We start from the raw sequence: 15407 nt of genomic DNA, 5'->3' as shown, positions 1-15407 counted from the left end.
AAGGGGGCTGAAAAAGGGTCACAACCCTACCATTCCCATCCTGATAGCCATCCTGGAGAAGGATGATTTAGATAAGGCGAGTGCAGTTCCCTTAGATGCAGGAGATGGAGTGAACCCCCCTGAGACTGATGATCCCCCAGAATATGAGGAGGTAGACCCTGAATCAGAAGAAGAAGAGTCAGATCAGAATCAGAGGGAAAACCAGGTACTAGTAGGGAGGCTTAACCAAACCAACTTGGACCTACATGGGAATGGAGAGGGCCAGCACCTCCCCAGACCCTATAACATAGTTCCCTCAGGCAATAGAAGATTGAGATCTCCCGCAAGGGATTCTCATATTTCTAGTGTCTCAAGGGAATCTCAAAGGGGAATGACTTCCCCCCAGAGAAAAGAGCATAGGGCCAGAATGAGGGCTGTCCAACTCCAGATAGAGAGGGAAGAGGTAGCCCTGGCTCAAGCTAAACTTGCTTTAGCAAGAGAACAAAAGTTGTGTGGATTAGATTCCACTGGTAGCAGCAATATTCCTAGAGAGAAAGACAGGTCCTATGACAATAGAAACCTGACAAAGATTGTAGCCCCTTACAAGGAAGGGGATGACATCCACAAATGGATGACTGCTCTAGAGAGAGCCTGCATGGTACAGCAGGTTCCTCAAGAACAGTGGGCTGCAATTTTATGGTACTCCTTTTCTGAGAAAGGGAGGGATAGGCTCCTCACAGTTAGATCTGAGGATGCCAAAAACTACTCTGTCCTGAAGAGTGCTCTTATTGAGGGGTTTGGCCTAACCACTGAGCAATTCAGGTTGTTGTTCAGAGATACCCAAAAGCTCAGACTCAGGACTGGACTGATTTTGTGGATTGTGCCACTAAGGCTCTGGAGGGTTGGCTGCAGGGAAGGAAAGTCTCAGACTATACAGGATTGTACAATCTTATAATGAGAGAGCAGATCCTTAATAACTGTCAGAACCAGCTGTTGCATCAATACCTTATTGGCTCAGATCTGACCTCTCCCCAAGAATTGGGAAAGAAGGCGGACAAATGGGCCAGAACAAGGATTAAGCAGAAACCCCAGAACCATGGAGGTGACCAGAAGAAAACAGACCAGAAGGGTGTGGATAAGAAAGAAAAAGAAAAAGACCAGAAGTCTTCTTCAGGCCCACAAAATTCTAATAAGGAGGGTGGTTCCCAGAATGGTAACAAAAAGAAGAATGATGGCCCAAAGAAACCTTGGTGCAATACTTGTAAGTCCATTTCCCACTGGGGAAGTTAATGCACTAAGAAAAATCCAGTTCGAACCACTGCAGCTCCTAAAGCACCTGCACCTCCTAGTACAGTCAGCAGTGGTGGTACACAACCCAAGGGTTTAGTAGGGTTGACCCTGGGTACTGAGATGGAGTCTGGCCTAGTCAGAGTCCCTACTCAGGCAGTTCTGCTCTATGATGTGGACATGGCAATGCACACTACTGTGAGTCCCAGTAACTTGGGCAAGTATAGACAGACGCCTTTAATTAATGAGAAACGGGCTCAGGCCTACAGGGACACATGTGCCAGTGTCACTATGGTGACACCTAGCTTTGTGGACCCTGGACAGATTGTACTAGGTGAGAATTACCTAGTGACCAATGCAAGCAATGCCACTACTACACATAGTGTGGCTGTTGTTAACTTCTCCTGGGGAGGGGTAAATGGCCTCAAGAAAGGTGTTGTGAGTGCAGACCTGCCAGTAGACTGTCTGTTGGGCAATGATCTTGAAAACTCAGTTTGGCTAGAAGTGGAGTACAGGACTCATGCAGAAATGCTAGGGATTTCAGCACATGTCCTTCCAGTGACAAGGACTCAGGCTAAGAAGTGCCTACCTGAACCTGTGGTGGATCTTGAAACAATAGACCAACCACAATCCAAGAGGAAGAGCAAGAGGGTTAAGGCTGTGCCTTCCCACTTGCCCCAGGTTGAGGATCAGACTTCACAGGAGGCTGATTCTGCAGTCCAAGAGGAGACTGTCTCTGAGGAACTTGAACCTGATCAGGTTGAGTTTCTGGGGACAGGGGGGCCCTCAAGGGCAGACCTGGGGCAGGCCCAATTAGATTGCCCTTCCCTTGAACCCCTCAGACAGCAAGCTGCTGCTGAGGCTGCTGGGAATGCTCAAGGTACCCATAGAGTGTATTGGGATGATGGGCTCCTTCATTCAGAGGCTAGAGACTCCAAGCCTGGTGCAACCAGGAGGTTGGTCATACCTTTGCAATTCAGGGGCTTCCTTCTTACCTTGGCCCATGATATTCCCCTTGCAGGACATTTAGGCCAGAATAAGACTTGGGAAAGGCTTGTTCCTCACTTTCACTGGCCTCATATGTCAGAAAATGTCAAGGAGTTGTGTCGCTCCTGTGTCACTTGCCTAGCCAGTGGTAAGTCAGGTGGCACAACAAAGGCCCCCCTGATACCACTACCTCTGGTGGGGGTACCCTATGAAAGAGTTGGAATAGATATTGTGGGTCCCATGGATCCTCAAACAGCATCTGGGCACAGATTTATACTGCTGGTAGTGGATCATGCCACCAGGTATCCAGAGGCAATTCCCTTGAGGACCACAACAGCTCCTGTTGTGGCAAGGGCCCTTCTTGCAGTTTTCTCAAGAGTGGGCTTTCCAAAGGAGGTTCTTTCAGACAGAGGTACCAACTTCATGTCTGGATACTTAAAAGCAACGTGGAAAGAGTGTGGAGTAAACTATAAGTTTACCGCACCCTATCATCCTCAGTGCAATGGGCTTGTTGAAAGGTTCAACAAGACCCTCAAGGGAATGATAAAAGGTTTACCAGAACAGCTTAGGCAAAGATGGGACATCCTTTTACCCTGCTTGCTCTTTGCTCACAGAGAGGTCCCACAGAAGGGGGTTGGCTACAGCCCTTTTGAACTTTTGTTTGGCCACCCTGTGAGGGGTCCACTATGTCTGGTAAAGGAAGGATGGGAGTTACCTCTCAAAAAGCCTAAGCTAGATGTTGTGGACTATGTACTTGGTCTCCGCTCCAGGATGGTTGAGTACATGGAGAGAGCATCCAAAAACCTGGAGGCCAGTCAAGAATTACAGAAAGCTTGGCATGACCAAAAGGCTGTTCTGGTTGAGTTCCAGCCAGGACAGAAGGTGTGGGTGTTGGAGCCAGTGGCCCCAGCAGCTCTCCAGGACAAATGGACTGGGCCCTACGCTATTGTTGAGAAAAAGGGAGAAGTCACCTATGTGGTTGACTTTGGAACCCCTAGGAGCCCCCACAGGGTGCTCCATGTGAACAGATTTAAAGCATTTGTTGATAGGGAGGACATGAGCCTGCTCATGGCCACAGATGGGGAACAGGAGGAAGAGAGTGACCCTCTCCCAGACTTGTCAGGCAGCCTCACTGACCAGCAACAGATGGACTGCGGACAGGTGTTGCAGGCTCATAGACATATGTTTTCTCTCACACCCAGTCAAATTAACTGGTGCACCCATGAGGTGGACACTGGTGACAGTCTGCCTGTGAAGAATAAAATCTACAGGCAACCTGACCACGTCAGGGATTGTATAAAGGCTGAGGTGCAGAAAATGCTTGAGCTTGGAGTGATTGAGCCATCAGAGAGCCCATGGGCCAGCCCAGTAGTCCTTGTGCCAAAACCCCATACCAAAGATGGAAAGAGAGAAATGAGGTTTTGTGTGGACTACATAGGTCTCAATGCTGTTACAAGGACAGATGCACATCCCATTCCAAGAGCAGATGAGCTCATTGATAAATTGGCTTCTGCCAAGTTTCTGAGCACATTTGATTTGACAGCTGGCTATTGGCAAATCAGGTTAGCTGAAGAGTCTAAAGCCAAAACAGCATTCTCTACCCCTAGTGGACATTATCAGTTTGTGGTAATGCCCTTTTGTTTGAAGAATGCACCTGCCACCTTCCAAAGGTTGGTGAATCAAGTCCTTGCTGGGTTGGGTGACTTTTGTGCAGCATATCTAGATGATATTGCTGTCTTTAGCTCCACCTGGGAGGATCACCTGGTCCACCTGAAGAAGGTTCTGGAGGCCCTGCAAAAGACAGGCCTGACTATCAAGGCTACCAAGTGCCAGATAGGGCAGAGCAAGGTTGTGTACCTGGGCCACCTAGTAGGTGGGGGTCAGGTTCAACCACTGGAGAGCAAGATCCAGACCATACAGTACAGGGCTCCTCCAACTACCCAGACACAAGTCAGAGCCTTCTTGGGCCTGAATGGGTATTACAGGAAGTTTGTAAATAACTATGGGTCCATTGTGACACCATTAAATGACTTGACATCCAAGAAGATGCCAAAAAAGGTTCAGTGGACAGTTAGCTGTCAAAAGGCATTTGATGACCTGAAGAAGGCCATGTGCTCTGCACCTATCCTGAAGAGTCCTGACTACTCCAAACAGTTCATTGTTCAAACAGATGCTTCTGAGTTGGGGGTGGGAGCTGTGCTTTCACAACTTAATGTAGATGGTCAAGACCAGCCCATTGCTTTTATTAGCAGAAGGCTGACCCCCAGGGAGAAACGTTGGTCAGCTATTGAGAGGGAGGCCTTTGCTGTGGTTTGGGCCCTGAAGAAGTTGAGGCCATACTTGTTTGGAACTCACTTCCTAATTCAGACAGACCATAAGCCCCTCTTGTGGCTAAATCAGATGAAGGGTGAAAACCCCAAACTACTCAGGTGGTCCATTTCCCTACAGGGGATGGACTTTACAGTGGAGCACTGCCCAGGGACTGACCATGGTAATGCAGATGGCCTCTCCAGGTACTTCCACTTAGAACATGAAGACTTATCTGGTCAAGGTTAAGTTTAATGTCCCTGCGTTTGGGGGGGACGGGGGGGGGGTTTTGTAGGAGAGTAGGGTCTGCTATCCTATGGTCACCCCAAATTTTTGCTTTTTGCTTCACTGGTTTTCGACTTAATGTGGCTGTGGGCCTGCTAATCAGACCCACAGCCTGCTGTTCTCTCTCTAAATTCACATACATGTACTATAGGTACATAAACCAATTGGAACTGGACTCCTTGTCAGCCCCTGTACCATGCACTATAGGTGCTCAGGGCATAGGTGCCAACAAGGCCTACCAGGGGCTGCAGCATATCTTTTGCCACCCCTGGCTGGTACTTAAATCGACACAACTGGCTGATCACTCAGCTGGGGCAAGGTGGTATAATCACCCCTTGCTTAGATATAGTATACCTATATCTAAACCTATATCTGGACACATATAAACCTATAAGTCACTCCTATGGCAGGCCTTAACAATCCTGGAGGCAGAGTGCTTGGTTTTTCACTAATTCCTAACTGCGAAGGGACGAGTGGAGCAGGGAGGCCGACTGACCAGAGAAGGAGCCTGATAATTGAAGAAATCAGCCCTCCAAAAAAAGGGGAAGAAAACAAACCTGCACATGGTTTGTTGTCAGAACAGCCAGTCACGAATGACAAATTGAAGTTACTCCAATTCTCAATAGGCTTTTTATTATAAATATAGGATATCTGTCCTCAACAAATCAAAATCGGTGGCTCCCTCAACCTTACCCAATCGCACAGACACTGACAAGTGCAAGATCTGCATATCCATTGAAATCCACATTATCCTGGTGGATCCCACTTATCAATCAGTATATGAAGAACCCTCGGATGAATACAGAGGCTTCTGCATAAGAACCCTGTCCTGATGAAGGTGTGATCATAAAACCGAAACGCTGCGTCGACAACTGTGTGAATTTTAAATTGTTATATATGTCGGGTGGCGGACGTGGCTGAAGTAGGTCCACCGGCGGGGAGTCGCTTAGGGGCAAATTGTCTGAGCGTGAAGGTTACCCCCTGCCGCCAGCCCATGAAGTTCCCATACGGACTATCACAAATTTTTTTGTCTCCCCTAATTAAGCGATACCTCTGGATATAATTCTCCATATGAACTTTTACTAAAACAGGTTGTATTAGTCCTTTCTTCCTTTTTTTTCTACACCTTAGGTTAGGATACCTTAGTGAGTGTCCGCCAGGGAGTAAGAATGAATGTTCTGGTCCTGATGAATGCTGAGCTGACCTTAGGCTCTTAAGCAGAAATATGTTGACCATCTTTGTTTATCTGTCACTATTGTGAGGACTTATTGGTTCAAACTAACTCAACCAATCACCAGTCCATCCTTTCTTTCACTGATTTTAACAGAGTCAGAGCTACCTTCTCAATAAAATGAATTGCTTGATGAGTAGCCTACACTCTTTTTAAAGCACTTTTCAAATCACTATTTCATGTTCCTTTCAAACTATCAGGGGCCCAATGAAGACAACTGGCTACCAACTTTCAGTTGGGGCCGGAGGGTCCTATTTTCACACTAAGCACGTGCACTCTATTCCTTTACTAATTTGGGAACCTACAGTCGGTATAAACTATCACACTGACTACCTGCATATCTGGCCTCCCGCTTTCCTTCTTGATGTTTGTTTTCATTTGTTTGACACTCTTATGTTGATTGATATAAATGTATCTGTAAGGGGTAATAGAGTGGTTCTTGAAACCCTTTCCCTCCTGTTGTTTCAATTAATTATATATGTGCATTCGTCACATTTTTTAAACCCTGTTTTTTAACCTTTTTTATTATGGCACTGTTTATTTTTGCATAAATATGTATTTGTTGAGCTAAATAAATTGTAAAAATTGCTTTGATATATACCAAATCTGGTTTCATATGATTTCCTTTTATTGTAATTTGTTGAACATGTGGTTATGTTGATACTGGGTTTGGGAGTGTGCATTGAGTTTTGGATTTAGCCCAACCAAGGCCAACAAAAAGGGACCCCCTTTTACTTTCATGTTCCGGGATAATGCCATACCATATACTATTAAGTGCATTATAATCCATCGCGGTTATATGTTAACTCTGGTTTGGCTTTATCAAAACATGTCGTGTAAGGTGTCATACGATTTGGAATACTATCCCCTCGACAGTCCTGTCGACAGGGATAGCATTCCACCCCTCTAGAGGGAGAAGACGTGTTACTTTACTAAAATGCGGTTGATTTTAAAAGAGCCTCAGCATCACAAAATGGACGCTTCTGCCACAGACACGAGTCTGACCTCCTGCCGCTGACCGAAACTCAGCCGAGGAGGCCTGGACAAAGGGTTTCCTGTCACGGGGAGGTGTCACACCACCCCAGACATGAGATAGTGGATTGTAGCTGGGAGGTTTGAAAGAAACCAGACAGTGCCTGGGGAGAACAAGGCTTCCCCTTGCATAATCCGGTCAAACCGGTTCTGGGGCTCACCAGCCCCAGTCCCAGCGCGACCCTGGACAAAGGGAAAGGGATGTAACCACCCCCTTCCTGGGTCCCACCCATAGGAGGGACCTAGCAGGTAATCCAGCCCACCAGATTGGTATAAGAGTGGGAGCAATGCCCATGCATTCGGATTATCCTGTCTGAAACTTATGAAACGAAACTCTGGACCCTTTGACATCCTACTCGACGTAGAAGACTGAAGAAATCTCCATTGTGGTCAAGGAGTGACCACCCTGTGCATACAGGCACCATCCAGCACCTCAACGTTTGCTTTGTTGCAGTTCCCGCCGGAACTCGAGCGACAGAGTTCGACAAGACCCAGCGTTCCTGCTTTCTAACAGCCTGATCCACAGTCCATGCAAAGCTGAGACCCGTGGAGGCGACCTGAAGCGTGGGGCCGGCCATCTTGGAAAGACCACGAGGCGTTGACCGTGCAGCTTCCGAGGCTCCCTCGAAGCTGTGCATTGGGGTTTGAGAAGCCCCAGCCCTGAGCCACTCCTGCACCAAAGCTCACCCCTCTACACTCACCGAGTGCTGCGTGGGGCCCTTCTGCACTTTTTGGCTCAACGCGTTGGTCCGGTCACTTGCCCGTTGGCTTGTGGCCCCAGTGCCGACGAACCTTTGAATTTGACTCTCCAGTCCGGTTGCTTTGGACTGGCCCTCGCTCCCCTGAAAAGGAGCACCCACTCTGACCTTTCTGGTCCGAGTACTAAGCGATCTTCGAATCCTGTGCGGGTTGCGCTCGCCAAGGTTTGTTTGCTCCAATCCGGAAGCAGACACCGCCGACAGCGAGAGCCTTCGTGGGACAGCTCGTGATCCACTCCTGGACATCCTCGGTGCCCCAGAGTCCACGTGGCAGCGGAGAGAAGCTACACGACATCGACCTGATTGCGCCCGACATTGCGTGGTTCCTTCCTGGTTCCACCCTGGTCACTGCTGAGTGACCCAGACTCTGTCCCCTCTGCTTTCAGGTCATCTATATCTTCGATCCACCCTTGGATCACACCGGACCCTTCTCTTCACGACGCCTGCAGCATCTTCATCTTCAGGCACCATCGACCTGCGTGACGAAACCCGACACTACTTTGCACCTGTGCACCCGCTTCCTGTGGGTGAGGTAACTCAACAACGCCAGTGTTCCTACACTGGTACACACCTCTAGTGTATGTGTCTAAAGTTTCATCCTTCTAGGTCAGTCGGAAGGTTCCTAAAACAGTAACTTTGTAACTTTTACGCACCATAGACTTTGCATTGGTGCGTTTGTGTGCTTTAAGCGCTGCACCCGATTCCCGCGGGCTTTTCCCGACTTCAGGATTGCTAGTCCCGATTGGTCCCAGCGATTCCCTAGGCCCTAGGCCTAACCACTGTTCGATTGGTATCTCTTATACCACTTTTTTAATATATGGTTTGCGTGGCCCCCCGGCCTCATCCATAATTGTGCAACTTTCATATGTTTAACTGTGCTTTTGTTTAAACGCTTGTGCCTCTGCACTCATAAAGAGTACAGAGGATTATCCTAGTAATAAATACATATATTTTTATAATATATAACTTGTGTGGTGTCCTTTCATTTGATATTACAGGATTGTGATTGGTAAAACAATTTGCTTAACACGACCTCTTGAGTTAAGCCTTTAAAGCTGCTTAGTCCATGCTACCCTTAGGATAGCTTGTCTATAAGGTTGACTTACAACCAGACACCATAAGGGATTGTTTGGACTGATACAAGGTGTCCCCAGAATTGGAGACATCATATATCAAGCCAACTTCTCACAGCCCTCATTCAGAGTTGCACGGCACTGGGTTCATGGTAAAATTGCATCAGATTTTACCCTTATCATCCAGTAAATCCACCTCAGTACAGTGCAATGGCAATTGAAAACCCCAACGAATTCAGAGTTACCATGTGGGACTAATTATTCATGATTTAAAACCGAACACAATTCTGAATTCTGTGAGGTTTCACACATATTATATTAACCACCGGCTCTGAGTAGGTGGTAAATGTACGTGGCGACTTTGGGGTGGTGGTGGGGGGGGGGGGGGGGTTAGGGTGAGTGACTGGGGTGGGGAAAAGTGTGGCTGGGAAGGGAAAGGGGTTTTCTGGTAGATGGGAGCACTGTATAGCCCCCCCTTGCCAGAATAAGAAAGGGGAATGAGGCCTGGTAGCCAAATCCTCATGCTGTACTACTGCAGGGCATTACCACACTGTAAAATTGGGCCTGGCTCTCCCACAGCTAGAAAACCCGACCCACTTGGTATCGGCCAGAGCTCATTTTCTTGAGATAATTCAGCTCGGTCTGACTCATAATGAGGGGCAAAGAGTGGTGAGACATGGAAGAACAGTGGAGGGAAGCCAACTAGCATGAGACAATTCATTAGCAAAAGAGACGCCTCAGGCCCATTCAGTAGCAGCTTAAAATAAATGTATTTTGCTGACTCAGTACAGCACAATATGACGAGAGGCACAGCCTTGTAACTCTTCAGTACAAAAGGGTACGCTAGCCATTGAATATCAGTCTAGCAGAGAGATGACCCCCTGGCTCTGGTCGGCACCGCTTTCCGCAGACTCCAGGACTCAGGTAGGGAGACGATTCCACCTTTGGGTTATTTCTGTGGATCATAGAACACTTAGGAATACGATTTCAACATAAATTGGGTTTTAAAATGTATAAAAATAAAGAAAGAAAATGCAGTTTTATTTTTTTCTAAACAACAATCTACAAGCTGACGAAAGAAGGTGCTGCCCTTGGGACGTCACTCGTTTTGCTTCATTGGCAATTACCAGCCCCTCAGTTCTGGTTGAAGCTCCATAGATATCCTTCAGATGAGCCGGCAGAACATCGCGTGTCTGATGCCAGTGCTCTTGGTGAGAACAACTATCACTTCACCTATCCATCATGGAATCAAAATCAAGATGTTTAAGAGAGAAGAACAAACACAAGCCCTTAAAGAGAGGGGTGGGAAGGGGGGGACATCTATATGAGATAACAGAACAGATTTCTGAGAATAAATGGCTCTATCTAAGAATGCTGATTTGGACCCAGACTATATTCTATAGAGCTCAGACAGAGTGCACTGCAGTGAGGCAACTTCCCAAGAGCAGAATGTGTCCTAACAGGGCAGCTGTTGCTGCCTTTCCAGTTTCCACTACTAGAGTAAGGTCTAGGATTTCCTAGAATAGGCAGTTAAAATGTGGGAATATAGGCAACTGCAGGAAGCTATTCCCCTGAGACACTAGAGCAGCGTGAAGTACGGTACAAAGTAGTTTATTAAAATAGCACGTTTAGTCTTATCTAAATTGTAACTCAACACTTGTTAATCCTTGAAAGTCTGCCTGAACTGTTCTGCTGGGGCAGCAGCATTACCTAAGAAAATTAAATATTGTCGGATTTAAATGGAAATCAGAAATAACCTTGTTGAGAAGAGCGAGTGCAAGGTAAAACCCTTATCCATTTGGAAACTAAAGAGACCTCGTTAACAGAAAAAGAATACAGAGAGGAGAGAGGAGTTGGCCTAACGGCTAGGGCGGTAGACCTCGAATCTGGGGAACTGGGTTCAAGTCTCTGCAATGACGCAGAACATCCTGTGATTCTGGGTAAATCGCTTAATCTCCCGTGCCTAACAAAAAGGAATGTGTCCTCATGTAACGCAACTGGTGCTATGTAAAGCAATCTGATAGATACCTTCGGGTCAAGTTCGCGCTATCTACAACTTCACAAAATTACAAATGTAAAAAAGAATTTCGATAACATTTATACCTAAAGTTGTAGTTATTAAAAAGATATGGCAGTTTTGACATCATACGGTTCAAGTCACACATTAGTTTGACATAGGGACATATAGGCATTTATAAAGTAAAGACGTCAGAACTCGACTATTAAAAGGTTATTACTGTCAAGTTCTGACGTAACAATGCCCACTGCCAGAGCCAGCAATCCATGTGAAAGGCAGGTCAGGGCAGGGAACTAACTGTAGCAGCTGTTAAGCAACGAAAAGGGAGGGTTGCTTTTCTTTCTTCAATTCTATTTTAATAGCTGAACATGACAAGCAGAGAGAACATGTTTATTTTTTGCACTTCTTACATAGAGATTGAATCTTTCTACATGTGTCTACACGTTCCGAGCTACTGCAGCTTTTGTTTTTTTACCTGACATATTGAACTCTGTCCATAACCTTATAAAGGAACTCAACCTTTGGCCTCGTTCCACTATTTGGTTATGTAGCTCCTCAGTGACTCGCAATATCCTTAAAACGGCTGGGGGTGCTTTATCCCTAAATAATATAACCTTACATTCCAAGGAAGGTGTTGTTAATATGTGTCCCATGCCAAACTATGATGCATTTCATGTTTTTTGCAACTTTTATAGACAGGCTTGAATACAGCTTCTTGCCCCGGTACTAAAACCTGGAGTTGTACAAGCTGTGCCATGGCTTTTTCATATGTGTAGATATTACTGTCAATCTGGGGTTTGAGTTGCAGTAGTATCTCTTACAACAAATGCAGTTAAAGTGAAATCTGCTTCATGAGACTGATGCATATTTGTATACTGTATCATTGCTTTGCAATTGTTTACATTGTCTGTGGTATAACATACTATAATAAACTAATTTTGACGCGGATGTAAAAAGTCATACAATCATGGACAGCAAAACACATTCCAGAATAGGGTTCTTTCTAAGGACAGTAATGACAGATCAGGGTACCAAGAAAGCAAATATTTGAGCCTCACCTTGGATGATGTGGCAGATACATGGAGACGGTTTGCTCTGGAGATTTAAGCAGGGCATGTGTTTTTTAATGTATTAGAAGCAGCACCTCTGCTTCTAGAAGGCTTGACTCGTCACCATTAAAGACAGCGTTGAATTCTTCAGGCTATATGCGCAGACAGGAAATCAGGTTTAGGTGCATTTGCTGAAGGCTTCAGATGCCAGTTCTTCAAGCTAAACTTTGCCAGATTGTTTCTGAATATCTTGCCTTTCCAACCTGGAAGGCATGCCATGTCTTGTGGGGATCTGGAGAAGATTGTTGTCGGCTCTGTGGGGGGCTGTGTCCCTAACTTTAAGACTCCAGATGCAACCTTGTTGAAGGCGAGTGAGCAGTGGAACCGGGGAGGACGACAAAGCCCGCCTGGTGTAAGAAGGCAAAAACTAACATGACTCCTTTTCTTTTCTCAGCTGCAGCAGGAGCAGGCGGTCTGGCTACGCCCCTGCATATGTTTACCACTCTGCATTATAGAGGTCAGGTCAGACAACCAAAAGAGACCTGTGTACAGCCACTCTGCCTCACACACTCAGGACAACTTTCGAAAAACGCAGAAAGGCGTTCGTAATTAGACAAAAACACGTTTTGTAAAGACTAGCCTTGAAGTCGGTGCCTTTCGTGTTTTGGATTGACCTCAGGTTGATCGAGAAGTGCCGGTGCTGGACTGGTGCAGGGCACGGTGGCAGCTGCAAGCCCAGGGGGCTCAAAGGAACTGCAAAATAATTCATCTGCAGCGTTTGTGTGTTTTGTTTCAGAAAACTTGAAATGTATTTCTTTATTTTTTACATTTTAAAACATTCTCCATTTCTAAATATTATTTGTAGTAGTCTGCTGGGAGCCCTTATGATTACCCTTAATGTTATGTTTGATAAAGATTCCATGATAGAGAACTAAGAATGCTCATGTGTTTTTATTTTTGCATACAAAGAGCATATTTCATTTTGTGTTTCACTTTAGGGATTTCATAAACAAAGATATTTTTGCAATGTGCTAAAGGTCTACCTCTGTCACGTGTTACTAACTTCTACTCTAGCAAGAACAGTGTGAGTGGAGGGAACTCTTGCAAAAACCAGAGCACCTCTGTTTTTTCACTGAGTAGGAATCAGCCAGCGGACTTTGTAAATGTAAATGTAGATGTATGTGTCTAGTAAAGCACACTGCTGGCCTGAGGCGTAGTGGCGCTGTAGACCGCTGGGGAACCCGTCCTGGCTATCCCTGTGAGATGGTCCCTACTGGGTATCTCCAAGGTGAAACCAGGCATCCCCGGCGAATGTGGGGGGCCGTTGTAGAGATGAGGCAAGCTAATGCCCAGAGTTGCCGAGTGTGATCCCTGGTGAGAGTAGGCACAGAGGCGAGAATTATCGAGTCCGCTGACCCTGGTCCAGAAACCTGCCGCGCCGGGAATCGAGCCCTGGTCCCGGGCCGTTCTCTGCTTCCGGGTCTGCCGCCTCTAACCAGTGAGCCACACCACTCCAATACTTAATACTTTTTTTTTTTTTTACTACAAGTGATCATTATATTCTATTTCACTCCGAATACAATGGCCAATGCATGTGTGTGGGGACTGAGGGGTGGTTTGTGGATAGTAGGGACGGAAGCATGGGTACACACACGCATGTGCACACCTATAGCCTTTGTTATTATGAGCGTTGCTGGAAAAGAGAATGAGAGTGAGTGGCTTCGTGATATCTATGTTCCAGGGTTTCTGAATCAAGCTTTTGGGTACTTTTTTCAATTAAGAGTTAGAATTTCCTTAGTGCTCATTTTCATTGTCAGCTCAAGATTAGGTTGTTGTCTCCTCAAAATCTGAATTCTGTGAAAGATTTTACCCAAGCTATCCTTTGGGGGCAAGCACATTCGGGTACGGCGTTAGTAGGATCTTATTTGTAGTACACAAACTATCTAAACTAGGACTTCCTTCAGCCTTGTTCCGTAAACTTCAAGTGGTCCAAAATAAGTAGCTGAGCTACTGGTAGGTGAGCCTTGTTTTGCTCGAGCAAGCCCAATATTGCAGAAAGCGCACTGACTCCCATTGATTCAAGGTGTACGCTTCAAGGCCAGGTGTATGGCGCATAGATCAGGAGATGCCCAGCCTCTGTCAAAAGCACCAGACAGAACTACTCTCCTAGAAGACTTCACTCCTCTTCAGCTAACTCACTTGTGTTCCCACACTTCGTTAATCTGATTTACGCTTTGAAAAATCTTTCATTCAGTTCAGATGAGAGTGAATGATCTGGTTATTTAACAAGCCTTGGGAGATTTATGAGGGGTGTGCTTTCTATTCTTGCACCCACATTTTTACACACAGCAAAGCCTAGAGATCTTTGGTGACAGTGTGCTTTATTAATGCAGAGTAACACAACAGAAGAGAAGATGACATTACGTGACGCGGGAGTACCTCTGCCAGATTCCCTTAGGAGCGATGATGCGTTGGAGTGCATAGGTGTGTGCATGTTGCACTCCTCAAAGTGTGTGAACATGTGGTAATTTTGAGGTATGTGTTACTCATTCCACTTATGGATGAGGAACACTGGTATGCAAATGTGTGTTTGTGTGAAATCTGAATTTCTGACCATAAAAATGTTTTTTTAAGTGATGTTGAAGTGGGTATGTATGGTGTCTACATGTGTTTGTGAAGGAGAAAGTTCTTGAGTACAGTTGGAGAGTGTGTCTGTGTGTAGGAGGCAGAATTCTTCCCAGCCACTTAGACACTCTGATAAGACATCAACAACAAAATGGCCTTCACCCCGACACATCCATGGCTCACCCAGGACCAGGGTGGGTTCAAAACACATGCTGGCCATGTGCTTTGGTATATATGCTAGTCGTGTGGCTACGGTACACAGGCTGATATTGTGGTTACAGTGTGAAAACGAATCCACCTAGCCCTTGTAAGGAAAAGAACATTTTGTTTACAGTATTCCAAAGTAAGGTCTTTAGTTGCACTAATTATGCTGGGACTACCCTTGCTGTGTCCAAAACAATATCCATTTGTGGCTTCCCTTGGCCAGACCTCACTACTCAGAATGTCCTTAAGAAATAAGATCCAGGGAGTAAGCACACTGTCAACCCACAGAACCACTTATGGGAAATAATCCAATATAAAACAGTTGTGACCTTGGTATATAACAGGTCCCCTAATGTATCTCACATTACAACACTATCATACAACTCAGGTGAATATGTGAGCCTTCAAGGCAACCTGGAGAGAATGCGGAGGGTCCTTCTAATGGGGACATTCCAATAAGTCTCCTCTGCTCAGGACTGTCCTGTTGAGAACATTGAAGGTCATCCTGAAGAGCGAACCAGGGTCCCTAGAAAATCTGAACATTCCCCCAGGGAGGGGCTCATTAGCCCTCTC

The 15407-nt window shown here is 46.0% G+C and overlaps 1 protein-coding gene across 1 annotated transcript in view; it reads right to left on the bottom strand.

Moving 5' to 3' along the window:
* The window catches only part of ACSF2 (acyl-CoA synthetase family member 2), a 652634-nt gene that overhangs the window by 318905 nt on the left and 318322 nt on the right, over positions 1-15407 (bottom strand). The gene's annotated exons all lie outside the window — the stretch shown is intronic.

Source organism: Lissotriton vulgaris, chromosome 7 (assembly GCF_964263255.1).
Source record: "Lissotriton vulgaris chromosome 7, aLisVul1.2, whole genome shotgun sequence".
In the NCBI taxonomy this organism is placed as follows: Eukaryota; Metazoa; Chordata; class Amphibia; order Caudata; family Salamandridae; genus Lissotriton; species Lissotriton vulgaris.
This window is presented reverse-complemented; position numbering and strand designations above follow the sequence as displayed.